The sequence below is a fragment of the Lagopus leucura genome, unplaced genomic scaffold (assembly GCF_019238085.1).
Source record: "Lagopus leucura isolate 7727_CA_CO unplaced genomic scaffold, USGS_WTPT01 Super-Scaffold_739, whole genome shotgun sequence".
NCBI lineage: Eukaryota > Metazoa > Chordata > Aves > Galliformes > Phasianidae > Lagopus > Lagopus leucura.
In genome coordinates, this window is record NW_024962255.1 from 10,084,796 (window position 1) to 10,094,566 (window position 9,771).

Consider the following 9,771-nt stretch of genomic DNA (forward strand, 5'->3'; position numbering starts at 1 on the left):
ACCATTTTCAGAAATTTATAAATGTAAATCTAATGAGATCTCTGACACTGATGCAGTACCAGTGTTACAAAACAAAACATCTTAAGCTTGTTACAAAGAATGGGTGAACAAAAATTCAACAGGAAAATCAGCTTACTGAGTTTTTCTATAATCAAAAGATGCGGTCAGACAAATGTAATGCAGTTTAGGACAACTGATCTTAGGACATCTGATCTTAGCAGAGGATGTGATTTGGTACTATTACATCTTACATGCTAAAACTTCAGGCTTTCACTAAAACAGGTCGTCCTACTCCTTTCCTATTCCTAGGGGCTTACTTTGTCTCAAACACTGGCAGTGTAAACCATCACACAGTCATAAGGCAAGTCAGTTCCCCAGTCTGACCGAAACACTACTCCCTTACACTGTAGTAGCGTTCTCTACATTGACCATTTGCTGAACTGATTTAGGCAGTAAGTCACATGGCCATTTGTTTCAGTGTGTAGGAAGTGGCAGCACCATGTGGCTACAGGAAAGTAGGGATGGAGCAGAAAGTGTAGGCATTACCAGGATATGCCCTACTACAGCTACATGACACTAGGTTTAATGTATATCACAGTCTGAGACATTATGATTGATCATGTGTGTCCTTTTGTCCCTCTAATGTAAATCAAAGAAGTCAGTAAACACTATCAGGGAAAGCTGCTATTTGTTAGTCAACCTTTTCAAAACAATTCAGCCTCAGGCAGATATCCAGAGACAAAATTTCTGACTGATTTAGCAAAATTATAAAGAGTAGAAGAAAGGAATCTTTTAAAAAGCATGCAAGGATGATCAAGTATTTACTACTGGTAATCAGAGGTATGGAATGGATTTTGCAGGAGGAACAACTAAGTTAGAATGGACTCTTCAGGCTGGAAAAGAGCCAGCAAAGTGGGGATTTGAGAGATGCTGGCAAAACATAAGAAACAATGAAATAAGAAACAAAGTGCATCAAAAGAGGTTAATTAGAATGAGGTTCGAAGCAAAAACAAGGTAGGTCTTCACATAGTTAGTAGGAGATATGTGAATTTCTCTGCTATGTATCTGTGGATACTAACAGTTAACATAAATTAGATGATGGACTAAATAAATTAGAGCCAACTCAGTGAACCAGACAGAGCAGAATACAGCCAGGCTGAAGAGCTGAACAGATCTAACAGCTTGTGACTGTGGAAAATAGGAGGTCTTATCATTCCTTCCTCTCTACCCATTCCTCCTTTTTTTCTTTTAAGGCTATACTCCCCTTCTGCACATTCTGATGCTTATATGACTGGACAGACACATTAATCTCTCAAGACCAGTAGAAATATTTTTTTTAAGGGTTGGTTTTCTGCTAGATTAATAAGTTGAATCAGCTGCCCATGCAGTCAGTTAAGTAGGTCTTGGTGGGTTGGTGGGACCACCTGGCAGATAATGGTAGAAGAATAGGAAAGATCTTCCCTTGATGGCTCTAGTAAAGCTACTAAACATACACATCTGAATCTCTTGAACGAATAATGCAACTGACTGCTATATGATCCTGTAATTCCTACGCTATTTTCTATCTGAACAATAAGAGACACACTGTTATTGCAGAAAATCACTGCTAATTTTTTTAAAGTCTTAGTTGTACTATTTTTTTTTCTACTAAAAATAATAATGCCAAGATCATTAACAGGCTAATCCCTAAACCAGATCTTTGATTTGGAATTCAGAACAAAAACCATAAGAAATCCCAAATTTAAAAACTGAACAGGCAACAATGCTGAGAAACAGCTTGGAATTTCATTCTGAAATGAAATTATTTCCCTTGAGGTATCTATATATTTTTTTCTTTTTTCAGTATATTCTATTTATGATATTCCTCATAATAGTACCTAAAATGGTAAGTGCTGTAATTTCCAATTCAAATATGTCTGTAAGCAGCCAACTTGCTAATAATTGTAACAATGGATTACTTGGATTTTGTTGCAAGCACTGAGTTCCAGCCTTCACAAGTCCATGGACAACAAGGCTACCTGTATGTAGCAGACAACCTGGTGGCAGGTTCTTAGCAGTTGTCGGGCATTAGAGCTCTCCTAAGCTAGTTACTGAAGATTAATTATTGACATGTGAAAAGACAACTTGTTTTTTTCAATTTTCTTGTATTTTTATTTTCTCTTAACACGTGGGGATTATCTTCCTGGCAAACAAGAAAAAGCAAAGAAAGACAATGGAGAAAAATAAGGGTAGGGAGATAGAGGGAAAGATACAGGCAAGAACAGAAAGTGATAATATTAGGTAAAAAAGATGAAAAGTAAGGTAAGGATTCAAGTGGGCTGAGCAACATGAATTTACAGTGGCTGGGATCTAGAGTCTATAGCATCAGGGGTTTTCTTATTTTTTCCTTTCTGACTTGTAATCTGAAGAAGAGAATGTAATCCACCTTGGAAACAAAACTGCAGTTATAAATCTGGTACCTAACCAATGAGGAAGAAGACTCTCAAAATTCTCTGTCTTCAAAACATAATTAAAGTTGCAATTACTGTTGTTTGCCCAAAACAAAATAGTGTATAGTTTGTGCCATTCTACTGACTGGAATAAAAATATATGAAGTAACTATAAAAAGGGTGATGACACATGATAGTGTAAGCTTTTTCTGTTTTTATTATTATTGTTTTTCACTTCAGGAGGAACTACTTTCTTGTGCAAATAGGCATAAAATTTGTACCAATTGCCCTGCTTCTAATCGATTTCTACTTGGCACAGTTTGCCAGATGCTGTTTGGTCTTAGTGTTGCCTTGACCTCCACCGGTGACACTGGCCCCTTTTTGCTTTGTTGCCCAGCATTTTCCCAGCAGGGAGGTCCCACCCCTCTAATAGTTCAGTTGCAACTTTTGCTGAAGGCTTATAGGTTACCCATATGTTGTACTGGAGGGGCCAGCATGACAGGAATTAACTCAGAAGTGGCGTCCAGCATTGTCGCAGGAGCTTGCCCAGGGGAGATTATAAATGCCCCAAAACTAATTAAATATTTTGTCTCCTGCTGGTAAACAAAAGCAAATGAGGGCAAAAATATGAAATGCCTGATTTAACATGTATCTATAAGTAGCTTGACAAGAGCAAGCCTGAAGTCAGTGATGCATGATTTAAAAGCCTGTAATGGGTCAAAGCTGTTAAATAAATGAGACTTTTGTCTATTATTCTTCACTTTGTACACTTGCAAAATGTACTTACAGTTGGTTTTCTGAGTATTTCACAACAGCATTTCTGGAGGAACAGCTACACAGTCCAGGCTTTTAGAAATATTCATAACTTTCAGTTTTGCACTGAAAAGAATTCAAAAAAAAATATGACCACTCAAAGACATACATACAAGGGGGAAGTGATTGTGTTTACAGTAATGTTTGCAGACTTAAACTGTCAAATGCTGCTTCATAAAGATGAGATATAATAATTCTTCTTATTTAATAACATGTTTAAGAACATGTATGTTTTTAATTAGTAGCCAAGTGACTTTTTCAACGAATCAGAATTATTTCAAAAATCAGTTAAACTATTTCAATAATGGTTCAAATATTTTTGATACTTATTATTTAGTAAATTAACAGTCTTAAATAATATATAGGGATATAATTTAAAATACACTACTGCAGACTGAACTTCTTTTACTAATACATAATAATAACAATTATCATCTAAATATTCCATGAATACATTTTAGAATGTTAAGTACTGTCTTTCCAAAAGCCTAGTAGTTAAGATGTTAATTCTAAACAGAATTCCCACATGCTAATTTTATATACATGCTTAGCCATGCGTTTATATAATCCAACTACAGTTAATGAGACTAAACAAATAAGCAAAACTAAAAATAACAGTAAGTTTTGGTCATCATCAATTCATAGTGCTGTTAGAGTGAACCAGGCATGGACTGATCTAATGAACAAATAGTATTCACTTTTTCTGGGATGCTAAACTCTTTCTGTTTTCCATAAGAATATCTTTACTTACTTTAAACAATTTTTTTTAAATGATAAGAAGAAAGTTATCTTTATTTGCTGAAAGATGGCAAGAATCACAAACACGGGTAAAAGAAAAGGAAAGACAGAAAACAAATTGGTGTACATGAATATATGTGTATTTTTATATATATACAAGCATATCTGTTTCATTTTTAGTGGTACTTTACCATTGCATTTTGACTTTATAATTAAACTATTATGTAAATTAAGTAATGCGCATTCAATTAAAAAAAAAAAGTTTACACTGTTAACTGTAAGGCTTGATGTTGTAATTAATGCTTTCCAACTTAACAAGGAACTTTTGTAGCTCTATTTTTTGTATCCTGCCATAGGCAGATGAGCACACACGCATTCACACATACAACACATCTGCTCTTTTGTCCAAATGGACAGCAGGACGCCACAGAGGTTTTTCCATCAAAAGGAAATGCAGTCCTGAAAGATTAAGATGTTGTAGTCAGGCTCATGGTAACGTGTGATGTTTCAGCTTTTCAGATCTGCCAAGTGTCACATTTCCAAACTCTAACGAATTAGATGTGACGGATATACTTTAAAAGCCAGTACTAAAGACAGTTGTGAATAGAGGAGCAATGTGGTAACTGGTCAGACATGAGGCTAGATGGACTTAGAATGCACAAAGGACAATGTTTCCCAGTAGGTACAAACTGATACAGAAAAAGGATTGAATATTTAGTATCAAAAAGCTTGTTATTTGTTTACTGTTCTCCTGTGGAGCTAGCTGATTTTTTTCATTCCTTACTATTCTAGAGATACCAAGAATCTCAAATGACAGCATTATATCAAATTTTACCAGCATTTTCTCTTGAATGATCCAAATTCCAAGTTCAGGAAGTTTCCTCAGCCTTAATTAATATCACAGTGGAAATTTCAAATAGAAAAAAAATTCTACAATATACGCAGCCACTTCTGCTAAATATGTGTGCTTTGAAATGTACAAATAATTGTGTTCATTCAATTGCATGTATCATCACCCACTTGTGGACTTTAATTCCTAACATAAAAAATGCAGTAAGGCAGCCACATTTCTACTGGAGAAGCTGGTCTTCTTCATGTGCCATCGAGAATCAAAAAGATATGTATCACTTTGGTTTTCCTTATAGCTCAAGAAATGTTTGAAGATGGTAATAACTACAATTCTGTAATCCAGACTGGCTGACAAATCTGCATTTAATAAAAGTACTGTCAGTTAAAACAATTAGTCTTTCTTTTATAATGCAACACCAGGAAACTGTCCAGGCCAAGTTCTAACACATCAAAATGTCAGGAACGCAAGCTTTAGAGCAATGGCTGCTTAATCTAACAGACAAACCAACAACAAGTTCCAACGTGCTCAGGACAAAGTTGGAAAATTATGAACAGAAAACACAAAATATAACTTATCCAGGAAATGCAAACATTTCCAATACAGTTTATCAAGCAATATAATAGATTCTTCATAAGCTTACATTTTCATACTAAATTTGGATGTCTTTCTGATATACATAAATCACAACATACCGGCTTCAATACCTAGATTTCTCTGTGAAATGTTACCTTTTGTGAAATGTATCGAGGATACTTAGATAGTGGTCTTCTATCTGTGCAGCTATGAAATGCAGAAATGACTCAAAATTACCTAAAAATCCAAGACAGCAATCCAACAAATCTGAAACTATGAAGAATTCAGGCGAACTGCTCACAGCTCAAGTTCTCCTGCTATCTCTATCTTCTTTAGGGAAAGAACACTCCTTCTTTAAGCCATTAAGTGCAAATAAGTCATTGAGAAAATTTAAAAAACCTGTAAAATTTGAAGTGTTCAGTGAAAAAGAAACAAAGCCAAATTTTGCTGGTATCACTGAAACCCAAAACACACCACTATGTTATTCATTGTCTTCCTCTGAGATTTGCACAAGATAGGAACATAGAAGACTGCACAGGGAACACAAGCATGTGTCCTTTTTGTTTTCCAGGAAGGATTTAATGAATTCTACAAAGATAAATGGATGTAAAGATTACACTGGACTCAATAAATTGTACAAGGCTTCTAGGTAAGTGCACACTGGGTAACACATGTGAGAAAGTTTGTCTCAGTTAAGAAAAAATCGGCATAATCAGTCTCAGGCTCCAATAAGGCAAGTAAGATACCTGAAAAGAAAGAAAAAGACAGAATCTAGGACCTCTCTTTTTCTTGTCTGGCAGGGTATGAATTCATACTGTACTATTTTAGTGATCAGTGTTTCACCAATGTTTTTTTGTTTTGTTTTGTTTTTGTCTATTTCATAATCCTGGGGCACAGAGCAAATTAACACATACTCCCAGTTATCAGAGAAGATTTTAACTTTTAAAGTACAACTCCCAGGAATTCTTCCTAGACCTGTCTGATTTCACTGTCTTTCGGTCAGTGTTGGTGCTTAGGAGACAACTTATCCTTAACTTATCCTTAGGAACTTATCCTAAAAAATCCTTTGTTAAGAACTTCTAAAATTGGAAAGAAGTACCAATTAGTCGGTATTCTGACTGGGAATAATGCAAAGGTGTCTTCTAGTACCCTGGGATATGGTGTGCGCTACTTTGGAAAGAATCAATCAGTCAGAGATTGATGAAGGGGTGCTGAGGTCAGGTTTGCAAACACAGAACCATCTGCAGAGTCTCCTGGGTTGGTACCTGCAGCAGAGTAATTTACAAGAGCAGGTGTTTCCTTTTAATCTTTTTTTTTTTTCTTTTTTCTGCTGAAATTGTAACTTTACTGAGAAAATGCCTGCAGTTGGTTATTAATAGCAGACTTCATCTATTGATGCAATTAACTGCTAAGGTTTCTGAAAGTTGCAGTTAGCGTGCTACTTAAAAGCGCAGGTAAGAACAGAGACTGTGATATTAAATGCCTGCATCAATCAAATGTGTTTTCAGAAAGTTACTACACACGAATCTATTAAAGCCCAAAAAGCTGTTTATAAAACAATGATTTTTGTTCAGAAAGGTGACTTAGAAATTATCATAATTGTCATTTATTTCAGTTTATGGCTGTAAACTGAATATATAAAATAATAAATACATTTATGAACAAAGGAATCTTTCTGAAACAGAATAAAAATTCAAGAACGCCAAGTGGAATTTCCCACCTGAATTGAGCTTGGCTGATAGGCACTCAAGTAACACACCTTTGGCTTGGATCCAAAACGCGTAAGCAATAGGTCAGTAGAGAACACCTGGATTCAAATTCATGTTTCTGGATTTCTTGTACCTCAGAGTTCGATCCAGCTCTGCTCAGCCTATATTCCCCAAACATCCAAACAGTCAGAGCATCATTAACTTCAGCTAGTGACAGACACAGGGAATATGCCTAAGACTTCTAACTACACTCACATGGTAGTCTCTATACAGAGATATATTTTCTTTTCCACCTCACAAAGTCAATTTATCCCCTACAAGTTCCTTCTTCTGCTCAGTTACTGAGATGTTTGAAACTGCCTTGTGTTTGCTTAATGTATTTTATCTATGCTATATAGTTTCTAACAGGAGAAAAATAATGTATGGGGAAGTGGTTCTTTGGTTTGAGAGTATAAAAAAATCACGTAACACTTGGAAAGTGCATAAAACTTATCTATATACGACTGAGAACACTGTAACCAGGTGATGTTCTATCTCGCCAACGAGTAAGGGAAAAACAACAATCAAATTTAATTTCTCTCTACAGAAACCAATGAATTTAGAAACACTTAGAATTCAGAGTTATAGTACTCTGCTTTAGATGCTAAGTCTAAATATCAAAGGCTACAACTGACCTCCAGTCAAGTTTTCTCCCATATTCCTACTACTGAGGATGATGATACTTTATGTCCACATTCTTTTGAAGCTTTACAGGTAGAGTTTGCAGCAACTTTTAGGAAATGAAGGAAATAAAGGAAAATGAAGAAGGAATAAGGAAAGAAGGAAATTAAAGAAAGGACACTGACTCAGCAATGACAGAAAATAAAATTCTTTGTTCTGTCCTATTGTATAAGGTTGGTAATGATTTTAAGACAGATCTACCCCTCTGCAAACACAAATTAGTAAAAAGTTCCTGAAGTCAGAATCAAACTGCTTAATTTGGGTATTTCTCAGTTAATAACTGAACTAATTTAATTTTCATTTGATACATCATCGCCCTCAATTTTCTTCTGTTTTCCATTTCTTCTCCTGGGAAGGTTCCCTCTGTTCCTGGCATGTTTCCTCATCACTCTAATGAGTACTGAGACAAAGAAATCTTTCATTTCCCAGAAATAACCATCTCATCTGTTGCTAATTTCCCTTCCTATTCCTTGTGAACACATGGCTCCTGTCTACAGCCTCTTGTTACGCATACAATTGTGAAATGTTCTATTTCAACTTCAAGCAAAATTTTCCAATTTCAGAAAAAGATTTTAATATATGCAGTCATTTTTCACCCTGTTAACACAGAAGAAATGCAAAGGATTTTCATTAATTCTTGAAGAAAACCTGTTAAAAGGCTTATTATATATAAAACTGGTTTTCTTTCTTCCCTTTTATCTGCACTTTCATTTCTATAGCAGCAGATTAACAGTTTCTATTGTTTGATTGATTATTTTCTTATTCTGCTCTCTTCCTCTAAGTCATTTACATTTTCCCATCTCCTACATGAGCTGGGCTTCTGAAGCACACAACAATGAAGTAAAGTGAGCAAGTGTGCTGAAATTTTCATGTCTTGACTCCTGGATCCAGCCAGATCTTTATCCAAAACATGGAGAGCCTTGTAATGATCCTATTTCAGAAATTTGCACAGTAAACACTTGAGTTTTACACTGATCATTTAAATCATACTATATAGTCAGTCCAACAAAAATATTTCTTAAATTAAATTGTGTTTAATAAACGTGAAAGACCTAACAACTTGCATAAAAAAGAAGGAAGTCTGCAATGATGGCATCTCCATGAAATTCTTGCAGCCAAATCTTGTAGAGTTACAACAATCTACAAATCGCACTGCTTAAGCTGAGGACGACTTTTCTTCCCAGAAACCCATCTTTAAGTAATGTCTCCTTTCTGCTTTTTCCATGCTAAATTTGGCTCCTAGAAATTAATTTAAATTTCAGATTTCCTCTTTCTGATGCAAAACTCACATAACTTTGAGTCTCAGTACTTATTTCAAGTGCAATGAACATTACACTTGGCACCATGGTAAGCTAGCAACTATCCAGTAGCATCCAGAATCTTGTTCAAAGTTAAGTCAGTTAAGTTTCATTAATGGTATATCACTAGCAAAACTACTGGGTAAAAACTTTGAATAAAAATGTGAAACAAGACCACGCAAATTCTAACTAATTTTGTTTGAAGTTCACACAATATACTTTTTCCATTAGGAAAGTCAGACAAAATTTGTTCCAACAATTTTGTTTACCGTTGGCTGAAAATGTGCAATGTGCTAAAATAAGCCTTAGTGAGTAATTAGGATCACCAGGTCAACTGTACAATATTTCATTACAATAAAGTTGCTACTTAGAAAATCAATGCTCTTTTTCTTGCCACTCTCAGCAGCCTTGCTTGCTTTGCATATGGCTGCATGTTTAATTAGCGATCCTTCTGTAAGTGTCTGCAATTAGCACAATGATGATTAATAAAATAACTCCTTTAAAGCTCAATTTAGGCAGCAGAACTGCACAATAAGGTATAATTAATTCATCATTAATTAATCATGGCTGATTAACTAATCTGTTGATTAAAAACACATTACGGCATAGTACCCCACCTGAGCTCTGGTGATTTTTCTATC